The 15182-nt window shown below is 54.4% G+C and overlaps 1 long non-coding RNA gene across 1 annotated transcript in view; it reads left to right on the top strand.

Annotated features, from left to right (window-relative positions):
• Window positions 1-8036, top strand: part of LOC131998980 (uncharacterized) — a 9845-nt gene extending 1809 nt beyond the window's left edge. Inside the window, exons 2-3 of the long non-coding RNA XR_009398968.1 lie at window positions 6448-6537; window positions 7894-8036. This is a non-coding gene — a long non-coding RNA (uncharacterized LOC131998980). The remainder of the gene's footprint in view (window positions 1-6447; window positions 6538-7893) is intronic.
• The last annotated feature ends 7146 nt before the right edge of the window (window positions 8037-15182 follow it).

The raw sequence follows: 15182 nt of genomic DNA, 5'->3' as shown, positions 1-15182 counted from the left end.
GTGGCCTCCTCGTGGTCCCGCGTGCTGGGGACCCGTGACGCTCCGGTTCTGTGGAGCCTCCGCGTGGCCTCCTCGTGGTCCCGCGTGCTGGGGACCCGTGACGCTCCGGTTCTGTGGAGCCTCCGCGTGGCCTCCTCGTGGTCCCGCGTGCTGGGGACCCTTGCATTCCCACAGGTGAGGGGACCCGGAGGTACTGAGTCGAGGCTCCCAGGCTCCTAGGGGTGGAGGATGAGTGGCTCAAGGAGCAAGGCGCATTGAACAAAGCCTCCAAACCAGGGCCCCAGATCTCAGCGACAATCCAGGCCTTCCAAAACTGCCTTCAAGTTCACCGGCCAGGTGACCACACAGCCACTCAGGATGGAGAGACAGGGATCCCGTTGCATGATGTGCAAGGATCCCAGGGACCCTGTCCCTCATCAGCCCCCCCCACCCAGACACCTCCCTGAAGAGGGGGTGGCGGGATACAGGCCTCGGGAGGACCCTGCATCCCGTCTGAAGGAGACCACCGTCTGCGCAGGAGATCCTGTCCATGTCAAGGTGAGAGTCTAGTTGGTTCAAGGAGTCTGGGATGAGTGGATTTCTGCCCCCACACGTGGCACAAAGGGACATTCCGAAGTCAGAACATGACGGACACACACGTCTACGGTGAAAATGCCCACAGGCGCGAACTTCCTCCCTGGAGAATCCATCCCCGGGAGCTGCTCTCGGGCGAGAAGAACCCGGCATCCTACGACCTGGGCTTCTTCAGGCATGGGTGTGGCAGGTGCCTGTCCCAGGCGGGGTCTCAGGCTTTCTCGGTCGCCGGCGGCATGCCGGTGGCCTTCTCGACCGCGTGGAGCTCTGTAAACCGCACTCTCAGATCGTGGCCTCGGGAGCCACACGGCCCGTGTGCGAACACTGTGTTCACCTGCCGCGTGGCTCCATCTCTGTGCCTCAGTTTCCTCGTCTGTGAAACAGGGAGAAAACAGTACTCACCCCACAGGGGTTTTGTGAGAACTAAGGGAGCTAACGTTCGAGAAAGGCTTCGAACACGATTTCGCATGTGGTTGGCAAGATGTATTTGCTGATACTGGCTGTTATCCAAGAGGGAAGGTTCAGGAGCCAAGGATGAAAGGGAGCACATTTGGGGAGAAAAAAGGAATCCAAACCCACCGCGACTGACAGTTGGGAAAATAGCGTCGAGACGACCGCACCTCAGAAGCTATCCCCAGAGAAACCGTCACAGCCGCAAATACTTTTATTAAACAGGCATCGATGCAAACAAGTGAGCCCCGTTCCGGTTAAAATGGCAGAGGCTGTCGGTAAGGACTTACCGCTTTGCGCCTGAGAACGCTGCAGCTCAATGCGGTGCCCACAGAAGACTCCTAAGAGTGAAGGACACAAACACAGTCACACTTCAGGAGAACTGAACCCTGCCTCTGAGCGTCGCCAGGGCTCACTGCGCCTGTCTTCTCTCCTAGTCACCCCCACCACCTGCCTCCACGTGGGGAAGACCCAGCTCCGGACAAGGAGAGTCGGCACAGTCTCTGGCTCCCACGTGTGGAGAGGGGCTCTGTCTCTTCTTGCAGTAGAGTTCAAGGCTGGGGCTGCCCTGGCTTCGATGCCCACCCCCGGGATCAACCGTCCCATGGGTCAGTGACCACGTCCCCTCTCGGGATGGGAGACGCAGTCATATAAGAAGAAAGCGCCTCCCGGTGGGAGCCTGTGGCTCCAGAGAACAGGGACAGTGTCCTATTCTTTAACGTAAGGCTGTTTCCACAGATGGCCACTACGACCAGGGGAAAAAATGATCCGAGATAAATGCGGAGACTGACATCGCAAGAAGTCAGAAATGTTTATTAGAAATAAAAAGAAGCACCTGTGAGTTAGTCCAAGGGCGGGTCTTTGGAAAGGAGCGCCACGTACCCACCAGCCCCCGCCCTCCCCACCAGCCACGGCGCTCTAATAAAGTCCAGCTCTGTCGTCTCCGACACACGAGGCACACCGCGGTACCTCCTTTCCCCAAGATGCCCTTCTCCCCGTGGGCTTCTGCTTCCTCAGGAACCGTCCATCGCCGATTGCCTCCTCTCTTCCGGCGGAAACTGGGGAGCTTCCCCTATGAAGGGGCTCTGTGTCCCCGCTGTCCCCTTACTCTGCCACGTGCCCACTGTGCTGGGATCTGTTTCCTGTGTATGCGCATTTCATGAAGTTGTGAGCTTGGGCTTTCATATTTGTGTCTCCTCCCTGGTGCCCAGCTCCTATCCCGAGCCACAGGAGATATTCTAGTGTGATGGAGTGAGTGGGGGGCGGGATGCGGGGAAGGCGACCGTCTCACCGGACCACAGTGCTCGCAGGGCCCACCGCGCCTCTGGCCCGTGTCCTCCGCGGTAGGACACACAGTGAACGCTGCCGAGGGTGCGTCCCCGCACGTCCCTCACAACACCTCCTGGCTGGGCTTTCATTGTCTTTCCTGCTATCATCCGGATCGTGTTATAGTAAAAGCTGCATCAGTCTCTCTTGGGGAACAAGAGGGAAGGAGCATGAGTAAGGGCCACTCCGAGCTTGGCGCCCTCCTCGGGGGGCAGTCCTCCTGCTCCCCCGGTGAGTGAGGAGGAGCTCCGTGGCTCTGTCTCCAGCGGCGACCGCATCCCCCGCTCCCCGACGCTCAGCTCTCTAGGACTTCCAGTCGCCTCACTCTGTAGCTTCCTGGCTTGGGCATTTTTGAGTTGGCCTTGTTCGTGGCGAAATGCCACCGTGTGCATTTACTCAGATTTCTTAGGTAGCCACGTTCCCGTTTTATTAATCCATTTTGGAAACTACCCTCACCGATGGCAATCTTTTTTTTTTCCAGCTTAATAAGATTGTCTAACCGTCTTAGAGGGTGATTCTAAAGAGGTGCCTTTGGGCTCATGTTGTTCGTAAAGAGTCGTTACTGCTTAAAAATGCCGCACGAGTAATGGCGCTGGTGAACGATCACTGTCTGCGGGTGATCCTCAGCATTCCGCTGGCGCCCACACGGCGCTCCCAGAGCGCATGCCCAGGCCGAGCTCGTTATCCAGACAGCTCGTCTGCGACTGCTCCGTCATTAGCCCGCGTGTGGCCACACACGGGACGGGTGACGAGGGCTCCCTCCCCGCAGGTCACACTGACGGGGGAGATAAGCGCGTTTCTGTCGAAGAACGTTTAGTTTGAGCCCACGGAGTCGAGCTCCTGGAGGGCTGAGATTTTGGTCTTCGGAATATCTCCCTATTTTAAACACAGTCTTGGGACTTTAGAATTGAACTTTAAAAAAAAACCCATCTCAAACGTAAGTTAGAGGCGAACCTTAGAAACTCGCCAGCTGTCCCTGCTTGCGTCTCCATCAGGGACCGAAGTTAGAGGGGGACCAGCTCTGGGCTGCGCCGTCAGCATCCCTGGTGAGGTGGGGGTTGCTGGGGAGGCGGGTCCATTTCCGTGGCTCCATTGCTGTGTCTCAGAGGGTGACATGAACACCGCCTCTCCCCATTAGCAGGGGATCTAGTCTTCCACAAGGTTTCCAGCCCCCCCGGTGCCTCCTGGGGCTCTCCAGGGATCTGAACGTCCCACGGGCCTCACCACTGCAGCCGGCCGCCTCTTCGTGTCAGCCGCTCCAGACCTCTCTTCTGCTCGGCACCTGTGTCTCCTGGGGATCCCGTTAGGAGGATCTGCTCTTCTGGGCACCGTTGCCCATAGCAGGGCTGCCGTCTGGGCCGACCCGAGGGCCTCTGCTCTCATCCCCAAAGGGCGTTTCTCTTCTTCTCAGCACCTGTGAGCAGGACCAGAACCCCCCCGGGGTCTGCAGCTGCGGGGCCAGGTGCTGACGGCCCCAGAAACTGGCCACTCCACGTGCTGCTGACCCATCTGCCTCTTGCACTCAAAACCCACTTGTTGTCATCGGAACACGGAGCCACACCACGGAACAGGCTGTGTCAGTGCCACCGGCCTGCTGCTCCCGTGCCCCACCCCCACCCCATGTGCTCTAGCCTCCCCTGATTCTTCAAGTCCAGAGCCCTGGTTTGCTCGAGCTCCCAGAGAGAGGGGAGATCCCTCCCTTGGCTAACTAGTTTACGGTCACCAACTCCCTGAGAGTATGGAAAGGAGGGACCCGCCTTTCCTTCATGCCCCAACCGGCATGAAGGGTCTCTGCCCCTGCGGTCTCTGCCTTCCGCTCTCTGCCCCTGCGGTCTCGACAAGACGGTGGTGAGGCTGGCAGTGGTACCCTTCCCTACGCCTGGGCTCCTCGAGCTTAACGTATGATTACAAAGCAAATTTCCCGTTATATAGAAAGATCAGTGCAGGTTGGGGAAGGGGGTGGCCAGCATGGGGTTATTCCGTCATTCCCATCACCTTTCGGTGAGCTGTAACCAACGGCATCACTGAGCGGAGACGAGCGAGAAAATGCTCGGGAGAAAGCACAGATCTTCGCGTGTCTCTGTGTCATCTCTCAAGCTTCTAAACTTGTGACTTGGGGCGCCTGGGGGGGCTCCGTGGGTTAAAGCCTCTGCGTTCAGCTCTGGTCATGATCTATGGGTCCTGGGATCAAGTCCCGAGTTGGGCTCTCTGTTCAGCAGGGAGCCTGCTTCCCCTTATCTCTCTCTGCCTACTTGTCATCTCTGTCTGTCAAATAAATAAATAAAATCTATAAATAGATAGATAAATAAATAAATAAATAAAATTGTGATTTAAGCAGAAGGTTCGTTGACCAAATCATCTTTGGTTTTATGATCTTGAAGGGAAACGTAATAATAGTCAAAGTAATCATAACTTTTATTATTTAATCATTAATAGATTTAATTTAATAATGAAAATATTTGCTGCGAGAACCGTCTGCCTGACCGCCCCCACACCCCCCGAGGCTTGCTTTGGTCACACACCTCACAAGGATTTGCTCAGACGGGGACCCCGCCCGCGAGACCCCAGCCGCCTGGCCGGGGGTGACGCATCCCAGACGCTGTTAGTGGAAGGTGTCCTGAAACCCTCATGATCTCTTCTTTCCCGGGGATGGGTGTGTTCCTCGTTGGGAGATGCCCTCGTAACTCTCTCGGTGCCCACAGAGAAGAGCCCTTCGCCGGGTTGGCGCGGCTGTTTCTGAGCGACTGAAAATTGAAGTCAGGACCCTGGGTTGGGACTGAGCTCAGGGCTCAGCTCGGAGGCGGGAAGCCAACCCGAAAGCAACAGACACGTCCAAGACAGATGTCGACTCGAAAGCTCTTTCTTCCCTCACAAGCAGAAAGAACCGGAACCGAGAATCTGAGTATTGCCCTGAAGATCAATATATATTTGACGAAAGAGGAGGAGGTCGGGAGGAGGAGGAAGAGAAGTTGCAACTGACAGTCAAAACAGAAACCCAGGACGCCTGGGTGGCTCAATGGGTTAAGCTGCTGACTTCGGCTCGGGTCATGATTCCAGCGTCCTGGGATCGAGTCCCGCATCGGGCTCCTTGCTCTGCAGGAAGTCTGCTCCTCCCTCTGCCTCTGCCTGCCTCTCTGTCTGCCTGTGCTCGCTCTCTCTGACAAATAAATAAATAAAATCTTTATAAAAAGAAACAGAAAACCAAACAGAAAATGGATATAATCAATGACTCCTTTGTGGATAGGAAGCCGTGGTCTGTGTCAAGGAAGCAACGTGTGTCCAGGGCTCCCGTGGAACCCGTCCACGTGGCTGGCTCCTCCCCTCGGCGGGGGATGCATTTGTCTATCGTGACTTAGTGACACTGGCCACGAGGCCAGCTGTCCCGTCTGCCGTCACCCCCCACACACCCCTCTCCTTCCCTGGTATCATCCGGTTACTGAAGGAGGTTTGCTGTGAGGAGGTCATGAGCTGGTCAGCCCACAGGAGCTGTTGTACTTTCTATTTTTGTTCCCATTAAAAATAAATTGGCATTTGGTCAGTTCAGTCCGTCTCTCAAGGTCTGATAAGTCTGCTTGTGGTTAAAAAAAAAAAAAAAAAAAAAAGAATGTTCCAGACCATGCACGAAGGTCACACCCCAGGCTGGTGCTGAGAACCTCGTGGCTGCCCTGGAGGGCACTGTGGTCTTGCTGGTTTCCAGCTTTAATCAAAATGATCTAAATAACGACTTTATCACGTGTGTAATTATGTGAATATGCAGGCTTGTATCTATACATATATTATATCTACATAAAATGCCTGAAAGATTCAAAATTATTTTTGTATGTATTTTATTTAACCCTTTGTAACTTTTAAAAAATATTTTATTTTATTCTATTTATTTATTTAAGAGACAGAGAACACGAGCAGGGGGAGGAGCAGAGGCAGAGGAACAAGCAGACTCTGTGCCGAGCACAGACCCCGACTCAGGGTTCAACCCCACAACGCTGAGATCGGGACCTGATCTGAAATGAAAAGTCAGACGCTGAACCGACTTGAGTCACCCAGGTGTCCCACCCTTTGTAACTCTTTAGTTCACTTATTCTCTTTCTCATTTCACAGGTCTGGTGAGTGATATTCAGAGAGGTTGAGTGACTTGCCCAAGGTCACACAGCGAATGAGTTCCAGAGCTAAGTATATGAACCCAGACTGGTCTGTATCCAAAGTGTTTGTTTCCTCAATCTCCGAGTATTAATTAATGCAAAAAAAAGAAAAAAAAGAGGCAGCCCACTGATAGACGCTATCTCATTTTAACACGCACACTTGAAATGTAGCTTCCTGGATTAACTTCATGAGGTAACTTGAAATACGATGTAGGAGGCTAGAAACTGTGGAAACAAGTAGTGTGAGCAAGTGTGAGAAGATACAATGGTTCTCGTGCCCGGGGTGAGGTCAGGCCCCTGTGGCGGGAGCCTGGAGGCTGAGTGCTCTGAGGGCTGGTCGCCTGGTCCCGCTGGTCACCTGGTCAACATACCCTGTGAGGAGCGTGTTGTTCCTGGTGCTGCTGGTGGTTTTGGTTGTCCAGACACGTCCCCCAGCTGTGCTGGATGTTTGGGTGAAATCGGAAGCAAACTGACCTAACTTCTCTAAAGCATAAAGTTGTGTTTCCAGAGGTCTGTGCCTGCACATCCTGTTTGTAGCATCAGCGACAGGGTGAGGAGGTCTTCTCTTGGTGGTGGCTGAGTCCCCAAACACAGAGATGCAGGGGGAGACGCGGGGGAGAGCTAGAACGTAGGGCCTCTTCAGAATGAGTTTCATACCTCTTAGGTTCCTTTTAGTTCATTTAAAGTGGTTTACTTCCCCACTCTTCTATTTCAAAATAATTTCAGACTCCCAGTAACGTTGTAAAAATAATAGAAAGAATGATCATACGCATTTCACCCCAACTGCTAACATTGTACAACACTGGCTTTACTGCTTCCTCTCCAGGGATCTTCACGTTATCTTTTTTCTGAACATCTGAGAATATCAGAGACACCGTAGCCCTTTCTGCCACACTCCAGTGTGCGTGTCCTAAGAGTAAGGGCTCACTTTTACGTCACCACAGTATCACGATTACAATCAAGAAATTATCAAAAAAAGAAGTGATCAGGATGCAGTGTAATTATCTAAGCTGCAAATATTATTCATTTTTCCCAATTATCCAAAAAAAATGTTCTTTATGGAAAAAAGGAATTCTGGTTCAAGAGCCTGATCCCAAATTATACATACTCATGTCTCTAGAGTCTTCTTTAATCTAGAAATGTTGCTACTTTTCCCCTTAGAGCACCTTATTTTTGTAGAACACTTTAAGGGTCACAGAAAAATCCCAAATGTCCCCTGCACCTACATGCACCATCTCCCCCTCCACCAACGTCCTGCACGACAGTGGGACATTTGTTCCATCGATGAATGGGTGATGTTGACACATTATAATCCCTCCATAGTCCATAGTTTACACCTGGGTTCACTTTGGGTGTTGTACATTCTGTGGGTTTTGACAAATGTTTAATGACTCTTATCCACCAGGTATACAAATCGTTTCACTGCCCTCAAGATACCCCGTTCTCACCTGCCCGTCTCTGCCCTGCTCTGAACCCCTGGCAAGCCCTCATCTTTCTACTGCTTCCACATCTTCGCCTCTTGCAGAAGGTCATCACGTCGGAATCCTACAGTAGGTGGCCTTTTCAGACTGGCTTCTCTAAGTGAGGTCCCTCCAGTCTTCGCATGGCTAGACCGCTCACTTGTTTTTAGTGCTGAATGGTAATCCCGTTGTCTGGGTGGACCACAGTGTGCTTATCCCCTCCCCTCCAGAAGGACGTCTGGGTTGCTTCCTCGTTTGGGTGATGATGAACAAAACTGCTGCTAGAGACATCCACGGGCAGATTTTGCACGGGCACGGGTGCCATTCCGAGATTCCATTGCTGGTTTTCTCAGAAGAGTCTGGGGAGGAAATTTCTAGAGCGGTACTTCGTGGGTTCTGGACGCATACGTCCCAAAACAGGGTTTGCCTTAGAGTCACTGGGCTTCACAACCATTGTCATGTAGATGCCATAGGGATTCCCTTTCCATGCGAAACTTGGACAAAAAAACCTTTTGTTGGTCCTTTCTAGGAAGAGCCAGAAAGTACAGCATCGAGACTTGCAGAATGTCCTGAAGACACCAGTGAACGCTTGTGTAAGAAATGCTGCCCTTTTCCAGCATCTTGATGGTCCAGAGGACAACAGCACAAGGAGACACAGGGGCGCTGACAAGTCTGAGTTGAACATGATTCCGAAGAAGAGCTCTGAACGTTTCCAACTTTTAGGACAAGAGGAACTAATGTGTGCATAACAGAGATACACGAATGCAAACCACAACGGTGATGAGATCCCACTGCACACCCGTCAGAAGGGCTAAAATCAACAACACAGGGAACAACAGACCTTGGCGAGGAGGCAGAGGAAGGAGAGCCCCGTGCACGGTGGGTGGGAACGCGAGCTATGCATAACTCTGCAAAACAGTATGGAGGCTCCTCAAAAAGTTAAAAATAGAATTACCATGTGATGCAGGAATTCTACCCGCGGGTATTTACCTAAAGCATAAAAAATACTAAGTCAAAGGGCTATAGGCCCCCCAATATTTATAGCAGCGATGTCCACAAGAGCCAAATTATGGAAAGAGCCCAATGTCCATCAACTGATGAGTGGATAAAGAAGATGTGGTAGACACACACACACGCGCGCGCACACACACACACCTCACACACTGGAATACTACACAGCCATCAAAAGAATGAAATTTTGCCTTTTGCAATGAAGCGGATGGAGCCAGAGGGTATTATGCTGAGCGAAATAAGCCCTTCAGAGAAACTCAAAGACCCCGTGATTTCCCTCCCATGTGGAATTTAGGAAACAAAATAAATGACAGAGACAAACCAAGAACCAGACTGTTAACCATGGATCACACAGGAATGGTGACCGGAGGGGAGCTGTGGGGAAACGGTGGGCAGAGGGGCCGGGCTGGGGAGTGCGCTGATGCTGGGCGCGGAGCACTGCACGGAAGCGTTGAGTCGCACACGGCACACCTACAACTAAAATCTCACCGTCTGTGAACTATGCTGGAATTTCTTTAAAAGAATGGTGTATGATGAAAAAAGCTCTCCAGATACATCTAGATACATCTAAAAGAACTCTTCCAATAATATGAAAGAAAGATTTAGGTATGAAGGACGTACGTCAGTGCTGTTTTTCCTTTTGTTTTGCTGCCTAGGCCAGCGACGGACGGCATAGTCGTCGGTGTCTCTGAGACACACGTTTGTTCCCCTGCCCGGACGTGAGGCAGAGACAGAGGCGAGGTATTCACTCAGGCTGGTCCGACTCCACACCCCGGCTCTTAGCACTTTTCAAAGCGGCATTTCCGACGGGACGGCAGCGGCTCCATCTGCCGTGGGAGCCCCCCGGAGCGCCGAGTGTGAGCGCAGGGATGCGGGGAGGCTGCGGGAGCTCCCGGCAGGCCCTCGGGCCTCTCCCTGTGATCTGGGGGTCGGGGAACCAGCATTCCTGGGGCCATTTGCAAATTGAAAATGCCCTGCGCGGGCCTTCTGGAGCTGCACAGCGACCTCAGAAGCGGTTATGACGGGCAGGACGGTGAAAATCTCTGCGTAAGTCGGGTCAGGGAATAAAGAGAACAGGATATAGCTTCGAGTCAAACGTGGCGTTGGGGGCAACCTAAGGGGGGGTAGCCTGTGCTCTTCCTCCCCGCAGCGCACCCCCAACACCGAGACCCCCGTACCAGCAGGGCCGCCGTGGCCGTGGCGCCAGTGGGCCGGGCCGGGCACCTGCACCGTGTGAGTCCTCCTTTATTTGCTTCCAGTGCCTCATAAATACGGGGGGTTGTTCCCACTAACTTGTACCGGAGCCCGCTCAGCCTCCCGGGTGAACGTTTCCGGCTCCCACAGGGCCTTTTCGCTCTTCGTCCCAGAGCGCGTCCAAGGAGAGCGCAGTCCAGGACATCGGTCTTCCTTTGCTGAAAGCAGAGCGTACAACACAGGACCTCACGCTTAATTAGCGCATTAACATAATCACATCAAGGACAGGCAGAGCGCTGACAATAGGAAATTGGATACATCGATGCAAATGACTCCAGCCTCTGCTTTATAATTAGACCAAAAAAAAAAAAAAAACAGTCTGGCGTAGACGCTGTTGGACGCACTTCCTGTAGCTGTTTCCCATACGCGACGCGAGAGTCGTTGACACCAAAGACCGCTGATCTGTCTTCGCAATTAAAGGAGCCGAAAGTGTGAGCACGTGTTTTCCGACGCGCCGGCTCCTTTTTGACCTCCTGCACGAAACGTAGATGCTCTTTTGCTTTCCACACGGCTGCCAAAGCTCTCGCGCTTCTCTGAGGAATTTTGCAAACGAAAACGGGGAACCCGGCCGATTTCAAGGGCTCGGGATGCAAAAAGGCCTAAAGCGGGCAGAGGCATAGCCAGAACGAGGTCAAGGCGGTCCCCCAGGGCCCCGAGGAGCTCCGCCCGGCCGGCCCGTGTGGAGGGTCGCACCATCACCGGCGTAGAACCTCCGAAGCGGTCGTTCCCAGAGCGTGTTCTGAGCCGCCTGCCTCCGGTCATCCCTGCCCCCACATCCTGTTTCTGGAACCCGAGGGTGCTGCGATGACCCAAGCCTTCCCCTGCTCCTCGGGTGTGGCTTCCTTTCAGTCTCTAGCGGCTGAAGCGTCCCTTCAGTTCCCGCCGTATCTCCATGTCTCCTGTCCCTTCCCGACCGGCTGTCACACCTTCTCCGGGCGGGACCCCCCACCACACTTGGTCTATACCGCCCTTGCCATGCGAGTTACATTTTGACGTTTCCACCGCTGTCCGTGCAATGTGTGTGCCTCTCGCTGGACGGTCAGCTTCCTCAAGGCAAAGGCCGCATCCCCGCTCGTGTCCCAGCCTAGTGGTTACCCAGCGACTCCCCTTCGCCAAGGACGCTGCTCGCCGGCTGAGGGCCCGGTCCCTGCCCTGTTGTTCTAGAAGCTCCGCTAGGCTGCTACCGTGGTTTCCATTCAGAAAGACCCTTAACCGCTATGGGCAGCCGTCTTCCGCCTGTGCCTGGGAAGGCGGACAGGAGAAAGACAGGAGAGAGGCGGCCACTCCGGGAGGGAGGTTGGGGAGAGCTGTTTGGGGGGCTGAGGGCAGGGGGCTTTGGGATCCTCACGTGCTCCCCCAGGTGCTCTAGAAGCCGTCCCGAGCCACGTCCGCTGCTAGGCCTGAACTCATTTTCAGTTTCCCTTCTGTTGTCCCCCTTCCCGCAGCCCAACAGGGTGACTGTGACGCGTACACACTCCGCAGAAGTTTGGACTGCTTCGTGCAAGAGCTACGCCTGAGTCACGAAATCAGATGTGAGTGCTGGGACACGACGGTGCCGTGCCGAGACCGGGTCTTCTCCCGGCATTGCCCAAGCTCGTCTTTTACGCTCGGTGGCGTCCCTCCTGCTCTGCCGTGTGTTCAGTGTTCACGTGCCCGTGGACCCCAGCCGGCAGAGGGTTCTGGGAGACAGGAGCCCTGCTGACTCCTCGCTACAACCTGGATGTCGGTGGAGGGCGATGGGGGGGGGGGTCCACTTCTCGGCCCACCCGTGCCTGCCAAATGGGCAGCTTTGGGGTCCGCACACTTGGAGGTTTGATGTGTCTGATGCTGCCCAGATCGTCTTCGGAGGGCACGTGCCGGCTACGGAAGAGAAGGCTGTTCTCTGAAACAGCATCGAAAGAGGGGACGGGGTCTGCTTTCCCATTATTTTAGGGTTTTGGGGAATTCCCCAGCACTGTCTGCCTTGCAAAGGGCGAGAGCATGGCAATCTTCAATGAGTGATAACTGATGATTTAAAAACCCTTACCATCACTGCTGTGGAATGAGAGACCATACCGGTCCACGACAAGAGACCAGATTCCCGTTCACCCTGGGTGGGGCACAGCGCAAGCTCCCCGTGCTTTCGTTTCAGGGCAAATGTGGACAGAAAACATAACTTTCCCAGCACAGTCTAAAATAGGTTCTAAAACACGGATGCTGGACGCTGAGGACATACGCAGGCTCTGACCAAAGTTTCACATATAGCGTTCTGGGGGGATCCCGAGAACAAGCGTACACGTGTACGGGGCGTCCACTCTGCTCCCGGGACTTGATATGATAAGTGCAAACACTCCCAAACCCAGAGGAAGGGTTTTGTTACCACCCTTCAGTGTCTGGCGGATGGAAGCCTGCACGAGGTAGCACAGCTGCAGCATGAAATCGCCTCCAATGTATGTACACCACAGGGACCGGTAACGCACCACATCCGGGTGTCCCCCAGACGTCTCCTCATTAGCCCTCTGCCGACCCTTCCGCCGCACACCTCTGGCTGCCAAGCCCCTCGGCTCCAGCAGCTTGAAATCCCAATGGCCTGAAAGGTCCAACCCACACGTCAGCTAAACCGCCGAGCCCCCGCCCACCCGCTGTGCTCTGCAGGTGCTGCTGTGTGAGAGCATCTTGGAGGAAACACCGTCTGCCCCACAGCCCCGAGGTGAGGGCTCCCTGTGAGAGAGAAGCCTGGACAAGCCTTCTCCAAGGACATCCCAAATCGGAAGCATCAACATCACTTGGGAATGTGCTAGAATTTCAAACTCTGGGGTGTCCGGGAGGCTCAGTCGGTTAAGCATCCAGCTCTTGATTTCGGCTCGGGCCGTGATCATGGGGTCATGGGATCGAGCCCCGCATCGGGCTCCATGCTCCACACGGGGTCTGCGTGGGATTCTCTCTCCCTCTGCCTCTCACACTCACGCTCTCGCTCCGTCTAAAATAAACATATACATCTTCAAAAGAAATCCAAATCCTCGAGCTCTTCCCCAGACCATCTGAATAAGACGTTCTCGGTGGGTGAGACCCAGAAATGCGCGTTTGAACCAGCCCTCTAGGGGATCCTAATGCTTGCTGGACTCTGACCACCACCAGGCTGGGCAGTGGTCACGACGGCTGTGTCCAGTCTGTGACAAGAGACACAGCCTGAATCAGGAGACGCTGTGTCGGGGGGGGGGGGCAGGGCGGCTGCGACTGGAGCACAGGATATGGCAGAGCCTTGAGCTCTGGGCAGCCCCGGCTGGCTCCGTGATGGCGATGGAGGAGCAGATTACATTCTCGCCCACTGGTCTACACCACGTGGCAGTGGGCACGCAACTCTCCCTCTACCCGCCATGTTCCGACACGGTCATGCCTCCACGGTCATCTGGAGGTGGACGGAAGTCAGTCACCACCCCAAATCCTAAACAGCTCCTGCTTTTGTCGGGGAACAGTGACCTGAGGCACGTGTGAGCAAGCGTCACCTGAACCCGGAAGAGGCAGGGAGCCCCTCGCCTCCCTGTGCTGGCCAGGCGAGCTTTCCTTGAAATGACACCGTTCGCTTCTTGCAAGCAACCCGACGGGCCACGATTCTCTCCATTATCTGGAGAAGGAAATAAAAGCTCGGGGAGGTGGAATGACGCTTCCGAAGACACACAGCCTTTAACCAAAGAGCAGGGCCAGGCGTGGGTCCAGGCTTCCCAGAGCTGATCGCGATTCCCTGCACCCCGCCCCCCGCCGCCCCGTGCAGCTGGGCCTTTGCCTGGTGTGCTGTGGCTTGTGGCATTAATATTAATAGACAGCCCAGAAGACCGTGCCCGGCCTTTCATTTCTGTTTGAGCTTCCCTTAGGAGAACAGCACTGTTTCTCCCGAAAGCAGCAGTCCGCTTTTTGGAAAAATACAAAGAGAGGATGAGACTTGCTTTTCCAAATTAAATCCGCACTTTGTAATAAGTCATCATAAATTCCCTCCTCTGACCCGTGGGTAGCCTGGCGCTCGTTCCCAGGGCCTGGCTTCTCTGCGAAGCCGTGGGCGGCCTCCTGCCTGTGTTTCTTGGTGATGAGCCCGGCTTCCAAGACCCAGGGAAACTTATCACTACACAATGGCACTCTCGAATGGTAGAATTTTGTATTCTACCATTCTATCAAATGTAGGAGAGATTTTGTTCCATTAGAACTTTTCTTTCTTTCTTTCTTTTTAGATTTTATTTATTTATATGCCAGAGAGAGAGAGAGCACAAGCAGGGGTAGCGGCGAGCTTGATGGGCTTGGTGCTGGACAGCTCCTCGCCCCACCGTGGCGACGGCCGCCCGGCCTGCTCAGTCGAACGAGTGTGCGACTCTCGATCTCGGGGTCATGAGTTCAAGCTGTAGAGATGATGTAAGGCTAAAAATCTTAAAAAACAAGAGAAAGAGTTTCTGCGGCTAATCCGTTGCCAGTAAGAGGCCCCGGCTAGATCGCAGAGACCCTGAGGGAGACCGGACTCGAAGGAGTTCATGCAAAATCAACATCTTCAGCTGTTTGCTGGCCCAGGTGTGTGTCGGGCACGACCGGGGATGGCCTGCGCGTGAGTCCCAGCTTGAACCTCCGTCCAGCCGGGTCATCTTGGGCCCGCAAAGTGGACGGGCTCACGGCAGTCCTGGGAATTTCCCGGCGGGCTCGCAGGACTCACTGTGGGTAGAGCTGGGCTCACACTCGCTTGGCACCGGGCCTCCCGGCAGGCCTCTCCTCCGTCAGGGCCTCGTCCCCTTCTTACAGGTTTGTGGAAATGCCTGGGACTGGACCCTCCACAGACCCTGCTCTGCCCCCTGCCCCGGCCTCCCCCGCTGGCGTCTTCCAACCCACCCCCCGGCTTCCCCGCTTTCTCCTGCGCAGACACACCGCACTCGGCTGCGGCCATGCCGGGGAATGTGGCTCCGCAAGAAATGAGTGAAATCAGAACCCTTCCGGTGCTGGGTTTCAGAGACCC

This window comes from Mustela nigripes, chromosome 13 (assembly GCF_022355385.1).
Source record: "Mustela nigripes isolate SB6536 chromosome 13, MUSNIG.SB6536, whole genome shotgun sequence".
In the NCBI taxonomy this organism is placed as follows: domain Eukaryota; kingdom Metazoa; phylum Chordata; class Mammalia; order Carnivora; family Mustelidae; genus Mustela; species Mustela nigripes.
This window is presented reverse-complemented; position numbering and strand designations above follow the sequence as displayed.